The sequence below is a fragment of the Phyllobates terribilis genome, unplaced genomic scaffold (assembly GCF_046119375.1).
Source record: "Phyllobates terribilis strain yellow unplaced genomic scaffold, ASM4611937v1 Scaffold_153__1_contigs__length_4458050, whole genome shotgun sequence".
NCBI lineage: Eukaryota > Metazoa > Chordata > Amphibia > Anura > Dendrobatidae > Phyllobates > Phyllobates terribilis.
Window position 1 is genome coordinate 257935 of NW_027362913.1, and position 15405 is coordinate 273339.

General features: G+C 45.7%; 1 pseudogene; it reads right to left on the reverse strand.

Moving 5' to 3' along the window:
* Nucleotides 1-15405, reverse strand: part of LOC141206961 (vacuolar protein sorting-associated protein 37A-like) — a 68777-nt pseudogene that overhangs the window by 18890 nt on the left and 34482 nt on the right.

Consider the following 15405-nt stretch of genomic DNA (forward strand, 5'->3'; position numbering starts at 1 on the left):
GGGACCCGGTCCTATTTGTCTACCCTTTTATATGCATTACTTCAACTTTGATATACAGTAAGGTTTTTAATATAGGCAGTATAGGTACCGTCCCAATTTGGGGTCACCTTGCCGCTGGTGGGACGGCTTGTATACTTTTTTTGATCAAAAATAGTTCACTAAGTACCCTATATTTATTATGCAACTTTGCTTTACATTTATATATAATTATGGTAGGGTATGAGATATATTTTTGTCTTGCTTCTTTTTTGCTAGTGTGAACATGCCTCTGTTTCTTGTATGTCTGCCATCTTAGACCTCAGTTCACATTGTCTGGTTTTTTGACTTGTTTGCATTCTGTGCAATTTAAGGGTGTGGCATGCCCTTTGTTGAGCTGATTGGTATATATGTAGCTTACCACGGGCCTAGGTGGTCTGGAGTTGGGACCTGGTCCTATTTGTCTACCCTTTTATATGCATTACTTCAACTTTGATATACAGTAAGGTTTTTAATATAGGCAGTATAGGTACCGTCCCAAGTTAGGGTCACCTTGCCGCTGGTGGGACGGCTTGTATACTTTTTTTGATCAAAAATAGTTCACTAAGTACCCTATATTTATTATGCAATTTTGCTTTACATTTATATATAATTATGGTAGGGTATGAGATATATTTTTGTCTTGCTTCTTTTTTGCTAGTGTGAACATGCCTCTGTTTCTTGTATGTCTGCCATCTTAGACCTCAGTTCACATTGTCAGGTACTGGTGAGAGACTACAGAAACAGAAATGTTCGGTGCCTAGGTTACCGGCCACTGCTGCTGTCTATCAGTGGTGGCCAGTCTCCTAGGCAAGGAAAGCAGTTTGCTATACAGCTTTCAAGTGCAGCTCTGAAGTTGGCCGGATCCCTGGATTCAGTACCTCTGTGCTCCTCCGACGCTGCAAAGTCAAAGCGGTCTCTGCCGACAGCAGAGGAAAGTGCATAGTTCAGACCAGCGGCGCGACCATGCCGCTGGTTGAAACTGTCCATCTTCAGGAGAGCACTGCCCCCAGCAAGGAGGTAGCCAGCAAGACAGAGGAGCAGTGTGCTCCTGATGAAACAAGATTAGACAAGCTCTTAAAGGGGTTTTCTGATCCGACATGACACTGACTGCAGACTTGTGAATTCTCACATAGTGTGCATTGCTGTCTGCAAGTACGCGCTATGCATACTCCCAGCCAGAATCCAACTACAGTTCAAGGCCTCGCACAATACACTTGCATTGAGCGCACTGGAAACAGTGTAGCCAGATTGTGGCCGGAAGTACGCATATTGTATACTTGTGGCCACCTGACCGCCTTTCCCGGTGTGGACACCACAGAATCCTCACTGTGTGCAGTGTGCTCTATGTGAGGATTCACAAGTCTGCAGTCATACACAGTGACTGCAGACTTGTCGTTTTAGACCAGACAACCCCTTTACAGAAACATCTTCCCTGCCCACCTATTAAAGTTTAATGGACATTTTTTGGCTTTTTCTGATCACGGCTGCGCACTTACTTCAGACGGGGGGACAGGCACCGGCAGATCTGTAATTAGGCCGTATGCGGGGGCGGCAGTTTTGGCAGAGTTGTATGTGGAAGGAACAGGTTCAGATACTGGCACTGATCTATGGTTATCTTGTGTAGGGAAAGGTGGAAACAAAGAAAAGCCAGAAAGAGGGTGCGGAGGCCTCCCTGCGGGATTGCTGTACAGGCGGAAAGACAAGAAAGGGTTTCCGTCATTAGATTAGTATTCTCCCAAGCACCATCGTAATGAAATAGGACATACAATATCTGTAGGTAGATGCTGTGTCGCCAACATGCCAGCAGATAGATCAGCCTATTATGTGCTGTAATTCTGCAGCTCTGAACATACTGTGTACGGACAGATACACACGTATTCACACACAGTTACCCTGCAGTCCTATTAGTATACCAGAGATGTTAATGTGCAGATAAGGTTACTGACAGGCTTCATGAGGACACAATGTAGCCCGTACTCCACATGGGCTGCCAGATGATCACCTCTCCTCTACTGCTAGTGTAGCCGCCATGCAAGGTGCACAATGGGAGAGAACTGTCCGGGCCATGCTTACCGGCAGCAGCAACATACAGCACATCCACGGACAGAAAATGTACAAGAGAAGTAAGAGGAGCCGTCTGGATGGTATATAGCACCCTGTAATGCTGGGTTTAGTCATTATACCCATTCTGCCCATCAGCAGCATCATATCCATAGGCAGTCACTTCTGGAGATGTTTAGACAGGCGAGCCGCACTTCTGTCCGCACAGAATGATGGTTAATATGATAGAATCTCAGCAGCACACGATCTGATCACACAGGGCAATGATGTGCTGCCAATAACGCTACAGCTTAAGCAGTCTTGAAAATGACCGCCCCATCGCACCAGCTTTGTGCTCCAAGTCTCTTCTATTCACCGCCACATATTTCTGTTGAGTGATGGAGATAAATTGACATCACTGTGACTCCAACTTGTCACTACAACTGAAGACTTCTTTGGTCTCTGAAGTGTAAATGATTGTGAACACACCGCCATTTCCACAGCTCCCATAGCGTTGGCCTATGTTCACATGTGCAGTAATCATCAGTTAGGATGGATCCAGCAGCGATCCATTCACACACAAAAAAGAAAAATTGACACAACTTTTTTGTCCACCTGAAAAGAAACTAATTTCAACTCGGTCCATTTTCTTAACACTGACGTCTATGCAAAACGGATCCGTTTATTAGCCATCTGTTTTCTTCCTTTTGAAACTGATCCAGTAAATAGAACAATTAACCTTTTGCAAAATGAAAAAAAAATGGATGGCTAATTAACAAATCAGTTTTCCATAGGGTTCAATGTTACAAAATGGATCAAATTAAAATAAGTTGTTTTTTTTTTGCCACATAAAAAAAAAGTTGGGTCTGCACAACTGTTCTGTTATCAGATTGCTGCTGGATACGGACTATGTTCACACATCCAGTAATCATGTTAGAACGTTCTAATGGATGATTACTGACGTGTGAACATAGTCTCATGTGCAGCGGCATCATGCAGAGTTTCCCCGTCACACCGTGTCTGCAAATTGAGAATCTGGTTTGGCTTTTATCCTAAGTCATATGGCAAGGCTCGTTAAAGGGTCGATATTGACTTTTAGGATTACTTCCAAAAGGTGGCGCTAAAGTTCTAATCCTCTTCCTCTCTGAAGAGACAATTTGCATATTTAATTGCCCAGAGGAGCATGCACGGCTTATACGTCTCCTCACTCTGACATGCCAGGCTTGGCTTGGCATTCTCCACAAGGAGCAACGCTAGCCCTTAGACCCCAACCACTCGGTACAAAACTCTCATCATTGGTGTACAGTGGGTATTCCCATCAAACAATATGGAAAGGAGGGGACCCATAATTTGTAAAGTCTGAATTTTGATAATGTTAAAAGTCTAAAGGAGAGAAAAAGAAATGTTCAGGTACAAGTTAAGGTACAACTCTACAAAGAAACCTGCAGTCAAAATTAGAACTTACTGTCATTTGCTACATGGAACCACAAATTCAGCCGCAATGTGAGGGTAAACAATCGTTCAGATGAGCAGAAATAAGTGCTAAAAGCGGATGTGCCATCTTATCAAGTAGAAGTGCACCGCTCCCCAGCCTCCTCGCTGCCCGATTTATGGGGAGCAGTGCGCTCCTGCTTGATTGACAGCTTGGTGCAGCGGCATGTGTTGTGCGGCTTGTCCGAACTATGCGCTCTCTGGTGCTGCAAGCAGAGATCATTTTGCCTTTGCAGCATCTGGGAAGCAGCGGCACTGAAGCCGGCAGTGCGCTCCAGCCATCCAGCCAGCTTCGGGCAGTGCTTACAAGCTCTACTGGGAAGGACTTGTATTTTGCCACCGCAGAAGCAGAAAAGAATAAAATTAAATATACTTCCATTGTTGAGAATGGAAAGGATTTTTAATAACAAGTAAATTACTAAATTGCTTGATTTTACAAGAATTTTGCAATTTCACCACTTTAAGAATATTGGAATAACCCTTTAAACTTAGATGATATTCCACCATAACAATGGAAGGATCTGAGATCTCAGGACAATATAATTACTTACTAGGGGAAAGAGCCAGAGGTTGGGGCCAGGGTTGGAGGGCTTTTCCAAAACTCTTCTAGTAAATTCTGGACTATTTTCCCAAGATCTGAGTGCATAGTAAACTAAAAAAGGAGAAAATTGTTAAGATGTTAACAGCTGTAAACTCTCATCAGAAAGAATCATGTGGCTAATGCCATAATAACACCTAACATGATCAGAGATTCCTGGCTTTACCCTGTGTTCCAAATTATTATGCAAATAATATTTTCTCAGATTTTCCCAAATTACCTATATGAATTGCAGTCATTGTAATTTTCCAGTCAATAACTATTAGAGTACAATTGAAAGGTTTTTGTACAAACTGCCTATGATAACAGTATATTTAAAAAAATAAAAAACTCAAACTGCACTCAAAATGCATGTTCCAAATTATTATGCACAGCAGAGTTTTCAGCCTTTTCATTTTAATAAAGAACAAAAAAATGGTCATTTTTGAAATTATAAGCATTAGCAGGTTATTACAAACTGAAATCAAACAGTTTTCAACTCAAAACTTTATTGTAGGTGATGTTACATTTTCACATAGGACCCCTTGTTCGAAAGGAGCTTCTGAACTCTCTCGTCCATTGAATTTGTCAGGTTTTGGATGGTTTCTGCTTCAATTGTTTTGCATGAGGACAGAATACCCTCCCAGAGCTGTTGCTTAGATGTGAATTGCCTCCCGCCATCATAGACACTCCTTCTGATGATGCTCCAGAGGTTCTCAATGCGGTTGAGGTCAGGGGAGCATGGGGGCCACACCATAAGTTTGTCCCCTTTTATGCCCATAGCAGCCAGAGATGCAGATGTGTTATGTGCAGCATGAGACGGGGCATTATCATGCATGAAATGATCTCGATGGTCCAGATGGATGGAGTGGAGGATGGCTGGTTGATGGACACCCCATGCAAACACGGCTACGGCGCTAACAAGGAGGAGGTGGAGTAATGTTTTGGGCTGGAATCATGGGGAGAGGGATTGTCGGCCCTTTTAGGATCCCTGAAGGGGTAAAGATGAACTCCATAATGTATGTTGAGTTTCTCAAACAGCACTTCCTTCCATGGTTCAAGAAGAAGAACCGTGCATTCCGCAGCAAGATCATTTTCATGCATGATAATGCCCCGTCTCATGCTGCGCATAACACATCTGCATCTCTGGCTGCTACGGGCATAAAAGGGGACTAACTTATGGTGTGGCCCCCATGCTCCCCTGACCTCAACCGCATTGAGAACCTCTGGAGCATCATCAGAAGGAGTGTCTATGATGGCGGGAGGCAGCTCACATCTAAGCAACAGCTCTGGGAGGGTATTCTGTCCTCATGCAAAACAATTGAAGCAGAAACCATCCAAAACCTGACAAATTCAATGGACGAGAGAGTTCAGAAGCTCCTTTCGAACAAGCGGTCCTATGTGCAAATGTAACATCACCTAGAATAAAGTTTGAGTTGAAAACTGTTTGATTTCAGTTTGTAATAACCTGCTAATGCTTAGAATTTCAAAAATGACCATTTTTTTGTTCTTTATTAAAATGAAAAGGTTGAAAACTCTGCTGTGCATAATAATTTGGAACATGCATTTTGAGTGCAGTTTGAGTTTTTTATTTTTTTAAAAATATACTGTTATCATAGGCAGTTTGTACAAAAACCTTTCAATTGTACTCTAATAATTATTTGACTGGAAAATTACAATGACTGCAATTCATATAGGTAATTTGGGAAAATATTATTTGCATAATAATTTGGAACACAGTGTATACAGACCACAAAGTATGGCAGTATCAGCGATCAAGCAGACAAGGGCTGGAGAGAGCAGGAGAGACGCTAGAAAGACGCTCGAGAGAGAGAGAGCAGGAGAGACGCTAGAAAGACGCTCGAGAGAGAGAGAGCAGGAGAGACGCTCGAGAGAGAGAGCAGGAGAGACGCTCAAGATCAGGAGAGACGCTCGAGAGAGAGAGAGCAGGAGAGACGCTCGAGAGAGCAGGAGAGACGCTCGAGAGAGAGCAGGAGAGACGCTCGAGAGAGAGAGAGCAGGAGAGACGCTCGAGAGAGAGAGAGCAGGAGAGACGCTCGAGAGAGAGAGCAGGAGAGACGCTTGAGAGAGAGAGAGAGCAGGAGAGACGCTCGAGAGAGAGATCAGGAGAGACGCTCAAGAGAGAGAGAGAGCAGGAGAGACGCTCGAGAGAGAGAGAGCAGGAGCGACGCTCGAGAGAGAGAGAGAGCAGGAGAGACGCTCAAGATCAGGAGAGACGCTCGAGAGAGAGAGAGCAGGAGAGACGCTCGAGAGAGAGAGCAGGAGAGACGCTCGAGAGAGAGAGAGAGCAGGAGAGACGCTCGAGAGAGAGAGAGCTGGAGAGACGCTCGAGAGAGAGAGCAGGAGAGACGCTCGAGAGAGACAGAGCAGGAGAGACGCTCAAGATCAGGAGAGACGCTCGAGAGAGAGAGAGAGCAGGAGAGACGCTCGAGAGAGAGAGCAGGAGAGACGCTCGAGAGAGAGCAGGAGAGACGCTCGAGAGAGAGCAGGAGAGATGCGAGAGAGAGAGAGAGAGCAGGAGAGACGCTCAAGATCAGGAGAGACGCTCGAGAGAGAGAGAGAGCAGGAGAGACGCTCGAGAGAGAGAGAGAGCAGGAGAGACGCTCAAGATCAGGAGAGACGCTCGAGAGAGAGAGAGAGCAGGAGAGACGCTCGAGAGAGAGCAGGAGAGACGCTCGAGAGAGAGAGCAGGAGAGACGCTCGAGAGAGAGAGAGAGAGCAGGAGAGACGCTCAAGATCAGGAGAGACGCTCGAGAGAGAGAGCAGGAGAGACGCTCGAGAGAGAGAGCAGGAGAGACGCTCGAGAGAGAACAGGAGAGACGCTCGAGAGAGAGACAGCAGGAGAGACGCTCGAGAGAGAGAGCAGGAGAGACGCTCAAGATCAGGAGAGACGCTCGAGAGAGAGAGCAGGAGAGACGCTCGAGAGAGAGCAGGAGAGACGCTCGAGAGAGAGCAGGAGAGACGCTCGAGAGAGAGAGCAGGAGAGACGCTCAAGATCAGGAGAGACGCTCGAGAGAGAGAGAGAGCAGGAGAGACGTTCGAGAGAGAACAGGAGAGACGCTCGAGAGAGAGAGAGCAGGAGAGAAGCTTGAGAGAGAGAGCAGGAGAGATGCTCGAGAGAGAGAGCAGGAGAGACGCTCGAGAGAGAGAGCAGGAGAGACGCTCGAGAGAGAGACAGCAGGAGAGACGCTCGAGAGAGAGAGAGCAGGAAAGACGCTCGAGAGAGAGAGAGCAGAAGAGACGCTCGAGAGAGAGAGAGCAGGAGAGACGCTCGAGAGAGAGCAGGAGAGACGCTCGCGAGAGAGAGCAGGAGAGATGCTCGAGAGAGAGAGAGCAGGAGAGACGCTCTAGAGAGAGAGCAGGAGAGGAGCTCGAGAGAGAGAGAGCAGGAGAGATGCTCGAGAGAGAGAGAGCAGGAGAGACGCTCGAGAGAGAGAGCAGGAGAGACGCTCGAGAGAGAGAGAGCAGGATAGACGCTCGAGAGAGAGAGAGCAGGAGAGACGCTCGAGAGAGAGAGCAGGAGAGATGCTCGAGAGAGAGAGCAGGAGAGACGCTCGAGAGAGAGAGCAGGAGAGACGCTCGAGAGAGAGAGAGCAGGAGAGACGCTCGAGAGAGAGAGAGCAGGAGAGACGCTCGAGAGAGAGAGAGCAGAAGAGACGCTCGAGAGAGAGAGAGCAGGAGAGACGCTCGAGAGAGAGCAGTAGAGACGCTCGAGAGAGAGAGAGCAGGAGAGATGCTCGAGAGAGAGAGCAGGAGAGACGCTCGAGAGAGAGAGAGCAGGAGAGACGCTCGAGAGAGAGAGCAGGAGAGACGCTCGAGAGAGAGAGAGCAGGAGAGACGATAGAGAGAGAGAGATGTTCGAGAGAGAGAGCAGGAGAGAAGCTCGAGAGAGAGAGCAGGAGAGGTGCTCGAGAGAGAGCAGGAGAGACGCTCGAGAGAGAGAGCAGGAGAGAAGCTTGAGAGAGAGAGCAGGAGAGACGCTCGAGAGAGAGAGAGCAGGAGAGACGCTAGAGAGAGAGAGACGCTCGAGAGAGAGAGCAGGAGAGAAGCTCGAGAGAGAGAGCAGGAGAGACGCTCGAGAGAGAGCAGGAGAGACGCTCGAGAGAGAGCAGGAGAGACGCTCGAGAGAGAGAGCAGGAGAGACGCTCGAGAGAGAGAGCAGGAGAGACGCTCGAGAGAGAGAGCAGGAGAGATGCTCGAGAGAGAGAGAGCAGGAGAGACACTCGAGAGAGAGAGAGCAGGAGAGATGCTTGAGAGAGAGCAGGAGAGACGCTCGAGAGAGACAGAGCAGGAGAGACGCTCGAGAAAGAGAGCAGGAGAGACGTTTGAGAGAAAGAGCAGGAGAGAAGCTAGAGAGAGAGAGCAGGAGAGACGCTCGAGAGAGAGAGCAGGAGAGACGCTCGAGAGAGAGAGCAGGAGAGATGCTCGAGAGAGAGAGCAGGAGAGACGCTCGATAGAAAGCAGGAGCAACTGTCAATCACTTCATCACTATATGACTCAGTAATGATACCTATAGCATATTACTCAGGGTGACAACATGGCAGGTCACAGAGTTACTTTCATGATCTAGATTTGCTAAATTGGAGACATATCATGATACAAAGCCCATGTCCATGACTTATGTCAGCTCCAAAGTGAAATATGTATTAAAAAAAATAAAAAAAAATGATATATATACACACACACATATACATGCACTGCTCAAAAAAATAAAGGGAACACTCAAATAACACATCCTAGATGTGAATGAATGAAATATTCTCATTGAATACTTTGTTCTGTATAAAGCTGAATGTGCTGACAACAAAATCACATAAAAATCATCAATGGAAATCACATTTATTAACTAATGGAGGCCTGGATTTGGAGCCACCCCCAAAATTAAAGTGGTAAAACACACTACAGGCTGATCCAACTTTGATGTAATGTCCTTAAAACAAGTCAAAATGAGGTTCAGTATTGTGTGCGGCCTCCACGTACCTATATGACCTCCCTACAACGCCTGGGCATGCTCCTGATGAGGTTGCGGATGGTCTCCTGTGCGATCTCCTCCCAGGCCTGGACTAAAGCATCCGCCAACTCCTGGACAGTCTGTGGTGCAATGTGACGTTGGTGGATGGAGCGAGACATGATGTCCCAGATGTGCTCAATCGGATTCAGGTCTGGGGGATGGGCGGGACAGTCCATAGCTTCAATGCCTTCATCTTGCAGGAACTGCTGACACACTCCAGCCACATGAGGTCTGGCATTGTCCTACATTAGGAGGAACCCAGGACCAACCGCACCAGCATATGGTCTCACAAGGGGTCTGAGGATCTCGTCTCGGTATCTAATGGCAGTCAGGCTACCTCTGGCGAGCACATGGAGGGCTGTGCGGCCCTCCAAAGAAATGCCACTCCACACCATTACTGACCCACTGCCAAACCGGTCATGCTGAAGGATGTTGCAGGCAGCAGATCGCTCTCCGCGGCCTCTCCAGACTCTGTCATGTCTGTCACATGTGCTCAGTGTGAACCTGCTTTCATCTGTGAAGAGCACAGGGCGCCAGTGGCGACTTTGCCAATCCTGGTGTTCTGTGGCAAATGCCAAGCGTCCTGCACAATGTTGGGATGTGATCACAACCCCCATCTGTGGACGTCGGGCCTTCATACCACCCTCATGGAGTCGGTTTCTAACCGTTTGTGCAGACACATGCACATTTGTGGCCTGCTGGAGGACATTTTGCAGGGCTCTGTCAGTGCTCCCCCTGTTCCTCCTTGCACAAAGGCGGAGGTAGCGGTACTGCTGCTGGGTTGTTGCCCTCCTACGGCCCCCTCCTTGTCTCCTGGTGTACTGGCCTGTCTCCTGGTAGCACCTCCAGCCTCTGGACACTACGCTGACAGACACAGCAAACCTTCTTGCCACTGCTCGCACTGATGTGCCATCCTGGATGAGCTGCACTACCTGAGCAACTTCTGTGGGTTGTAGAGTCCGTCTCATGCTACCACGAGTGTGAAAGCATAACCAACATTCAAAAGTGACCAAAACATCTGCCAGAAAGCATTGGTACTGAGATGTGGTCCCCACCTGCAGAATCACTCCTTTGAGGGTGTCTTGATAATTGCCAATGATTTCCATCTATTGTCTATTCCATTTGCACAACAGCATGTGAAATTGATTGTCAGTGTCGTTTCCTAAGTGGACAGTTTGATCTACTTGGAGTTATATTCTGTTGTTTAAGTGTTCCCTTTATTTTTTTGAGCAGTGTATATATACAGTACAGACCAAAAGGTGGACACACCTTCTCATTTAAAGATTTATCTGTATTTTCATGACTATGAAAATTGTACATTCACACTGAAGGCATCAAAACTATGAATTAACACATGTGGAATTATATACTTGACAAAAAAGTGTGAAACAACTGAAAATATGTCTTATATTCTAGGTTCTTCAAAGTAGCCACCTTTTTCTTTGATGACTGCTTTGCACACTCTTGGCATTCTCTTGATGAGCTTCAAGAGGTAGTCACCGGAAATGGTTTTCACTTCACAGGTGTGCCCAGTCAGGTTTAATAAGTGGGATTTCTTGCCTTATAAATGGGGTTGGGACCATCAGTTGTGTTGTGCAGAAGTCTGGTGGATACACAGCTGATAGCCCTACTGAATAGACTGTTAGAATTTGTATTATGGCAAGAAAAAAGCAGCTAAGTAAAGAAAAACGAGTGGCCATCATTACTTCAACCACTTCGCGCCAGAGCCTGTTTTTGCCTTCGTGACCGGGCCAATTTTTTCAATTCTGACCACTGTCACTTTATGAGGTAATTACTCTGAAACGCTTCAACGGATCCCCCTGATTCTGAGATTGTTTTTTTGTGACATATTGTACTTCATGATAGTGGTAAAATTTCTTTGATATCACTTGCGTTTGATTGTGAAAAAATCGGAAATTTGGCGAAAATTTTGAAAATTTTGCAATTTTCAAACTTTGAATTTTCATGCCCTTTAATCAGAGAGATATGTCACACAAAATAGTTAATAAATAACATTGCCCACATGTCTACTTCACATCAGCACAATTTTGGAACCAAAATTTTTTTTTGTTAGGAAGCTATAAGGGTTAAAAGTTGACCAGCGATTTCTCATTTTTACAACAAAATTTGCAAAAACATTTTTTTAGGGACCACATCTTATTTGAAGTGACTTTGAGGAGCCTTTATGACAGAAAATACCCAAAAGTGATACCATTCTAAAAACTGCACCCCTCAAGATGCTCAAAACCACATTCAAGAAGTTTATTAACCCTTCATGTCCTTCACAGGAATTTTTGGAATGTGGAAGAAAACAATGAACATTTAACTTTTTTTCACAAAACTGCTACTTTAACCTCAAATTTTTAATTTTCACAAGGGCAGCCAGAAAAAATGGACCCCAAAATGTGTTGTGTAATTTCTCCTGAGCACGCTGATACCCCATATGTGGTGCAAATCCACTGTTTGGGTGCACGGCATGGCTTGGAAGGTAAGGAGCGCCATTTGACTTTTGGAATGGAAATTTGACTGGAATGGATAGCGGACGCCATGTTGCATTTGGAGAGCCCCTGAGGTGCCTAAACAGAGGAAACCCCCAACAAGTGACCCCATTTTGGAAACTAGACCCCTCAAGGAACTTATCTAGATGTGTGGTGAGCACCTTGAACCCCCAGGGGCTTCACAGAATTTTATAATGTTGAAGTGTGAAAATAAAAAAACACATTTTTAACACAAAACTGCTACTTTAGCCTCAAATTTTTAATTTTCACAAGGGCAGCCAGAAAAAATGGACCCCAAAATGTGTTGTGCGATTTCTCCTGAGCACGCTGATACCCCATATGTGGTGCAAATCCACTGTTTGGGCGCACGGCATGGCTTGGAAGGTAAGGAGCGCCATTTGACTTTTGGAATGGAAATTTGACTGGAATGGATAGCGGACGCCATGTTGCATTTGGAGAGCCCCTGAGGTGCCTAAACAGAGGAAACCCCCAACAAGTGACCCCATTTTGGAAACTAGAGCCCTCAAGGAACTTATCTAGATGTGTGGTGAGCACCTTGAACCCCCAGGGGCTTCACAGAATTTTATAATGTTGAAGTGTGAAAATAAAAAAACAAATTTTTAACACAAAACTGCTACTTTAGCCTCAAATTTTTAATTTTCACAAGGGCAGCCAGAAAAAATGGACCCCAAAATGTGTTGTGCAATTTCTCCTGAGCACGCTGATACCCCATATGTGGTGCAAAGCCACTGTTTGGGCGCACGGCATGGCTTGGAAGATAAGGAGCGCCATTTGACTTTTGGAATGGAAATTTGACTGGAATGGATAGCGGACGCCATGTTGCATTTGGAGAGCCCCTGAGGTGCCTAAACAGAGGAAACCCCCAACAAGTGACCCCATTTTGGAAACTAGACCCCTCAAGGAACTTATCTAGATGTGTGGTGAGCACCTTGAACCCCCAGGGGCTTCACAGAATTTTATAATGTTGAAGTGTGAAAATAAAAAAACACATTTTTAACACAAAACTGCTACTTTACCCTCAAATTTTTAATTTTCACAAGGGCAGCCAGAAAAAATGGAACCCAAAATGTGTTGTGCAATTTCTCCTGAGCACGCTGATACCCCATATGTGGTGCAAAGCCACTGTTTGGGCGCACGGCATGGCTTGGAAGGTAAGGAGCGCCATTTGACTTTTGGAATGGAAATTTGACTGGAATGGATAGCGGACGCCATGTTGCATTTGGAGAGCCCCTGAGGTGCCTAAACAGAGGAAACCCACAACAAGTGACCGAATTTTACAATCTACTCCTCTGTATAAATTAATCTAGTGGTGGCAAAATAAGTAGATAGGTAAATGGTCACTAAACCCATAGATGAATTCCCACAGAGGTGTCATTTCTATAATGGGGTCACTTCAGGGGGGATTATGCTGTTTTGGCACTTTTCAGAGTACCAGAGCTAAAGAATCCCCCCTGAAGTGACCCCATTTTGGAAATGAAACCTCTCTGGGAATTCATCTATGGGTTTAGTGACCATTTTAACTCAATGGATGATTTCCAGAAACAAGCACGCAATGGAAGGTTTAGATTCTGGAGAACCCCCCCTGGAAATTAAGTGAGCTCTACTCGAATGTGTCATTCACTAAATGAACCAAATGTTTGAATGACAAATTGGGATACATTTTTACAGTTTAAAAACGTGGTTCTGTGTGGAAGATTTTAAAGCAGTCAGTGACGCATAAGGCTGGCAATGATGGGCATTGTGGGCAATAGTAGCGGGTATCACGCCTCATTCCTCTCTTAGTACATACACGACATCTTTTCTGGGGGTTCCTTCTTGTTTCCGTTGCTGGAATAAGTGCAATAAAATGTCGCTCAGTGAGTCTTTTCACATCCTCAGATTCTAATGGATGAGCGGGGCTAACACTTTGAAAGACAAGATTTTCAATTACCTTTTCTTGATAATCAAGAAAAGGATCTGAATTTCCTGCTTTTTTGTACAACACAAAAGAATTGTATGTGGCCACCTGAAACAAATAAATAACCAACTTTTTATACCAGGTATAGGACTTTCTTGATACCTGGTATGGCTGTAGAACCTGGTCTGCAAGGTCCACACCCCCCATGTGTTTGTTGTAGTCAATGACTGACACAGGTTTTTGCTTCGGAGTGGTGGATCCTAGTTCTACAGTGGCCCTTGTGGCATCTGTGTGGATCGAGCTGAGGACAAAAATATCCCTCTTATCCCTATATTTCAGGGCAAGCAGCTCTCCGTTGCGTACAGCCCCTGACTGCCCCTTTTGAAACTTTTGGTTGACCAATGGTTGTGGAAACCCCTGACGGTTTTTACGGATGGTCCCACAAGCCCCGATGTTGTGTTCAACCAGACTTTTAAATAGGGGTATGCTGGTGTAATAATTGTCCACATATAGATTGTAGCCTTTTTGAAAAAATGGACTTATCAGCTCCCAAACAATTTTTGCATTTGTCCCCAGATAAGTAGGGCATCCTGGTGGGTTTAGCTGGCTATCTTTCCCCTCATATATGCGGAAAGTGGATGTGTATCCGGTTGAACTTTCGCACATTTTATAGATCTTTATTCCAAACCTTGCCCTTTTAGATGGGATAAATTGCTTGAGGTGCAGTCTTCCTTTGAATTTTACAAGGGACTCATCTATAGAAATATTTTGTGTTGGGGTGTAGAGGCTTAAGAATTTTTCTGACAAATTTTCAATGATGGGTCTAATTTTATATAACCTGTCATGTTCTGGGGCATTTCTGGGCAGGCATTGACTATTGTCGTTAAAATGCCAAAACCGCATGAGCATTTCATAACGGGTCCTAGGCAGAATGACTGAAAACATAGGGGTGGCTTGAACAGGGTGGTTGGACCAGTAGGATCGAATGCTCGGTTTTTTAACAAGCCCCATGGCAAATGTAAGTCCTAAAATTTTTTTTATTTCCGGGACATTAGTTGGTGTCCATAAATTTGCCCTAGCATAGTAAGATCGGGGATTCTGGCTTATGAATTGGGATGCATATAAATTTGTTTGCACGACAATATGCTCTAGCAAGCTGTCTGTAAAAAACAAATAAAAAAAATGAATTGGTCCAAAATCTTCCACCTCCACATTTATACCAGGAATGGCATTGAAATCAGGGCTGAATGGAGCAGCCGAATCCGAAGCCTCCCATCTGGGAAATGCTAGATCATGTGGCAAAGCCCCTTGTACACTGGGGTGCGCCAATTCACTAGTAGCAGGGACAGCGCTTGTACTGGGCAGTGTTCCCTGATTTGGAGACGTTTCTCCAGTAGCGCTATTTGCCGCTATTGCTGTACTGGTCCTTGGGCTTGAGGATGGACCAGAATCACTGCTCATTTCTGAGCTCTCAGTGTCGCCGCTACTAAAGCCCTCAAAATCCATATCTCCATCTGAGATTGCGCTGTCATCAGTGTCAGAACACAGCAGGGCATACACCTCCTCTGCGGTATAAGTCTGACGGGCCATTTTATTTTTAGATTTTTTGACTGGACTGAACGGACGGGACTGAACGGACGGGACTGACCGGACGGGACTGACCGGACGGGACTGACCGGACTGGACTGACCGGACTGGACTGACCGGACTGGACTGACCGGACTGGACTGACAGGACTGACTGACCTGACAGGACTGACTGATCTGACAGGACTGACTGACTGATCTGACAGGACTGACTGACTGACAGATCTGACAGGACTGACTGATCT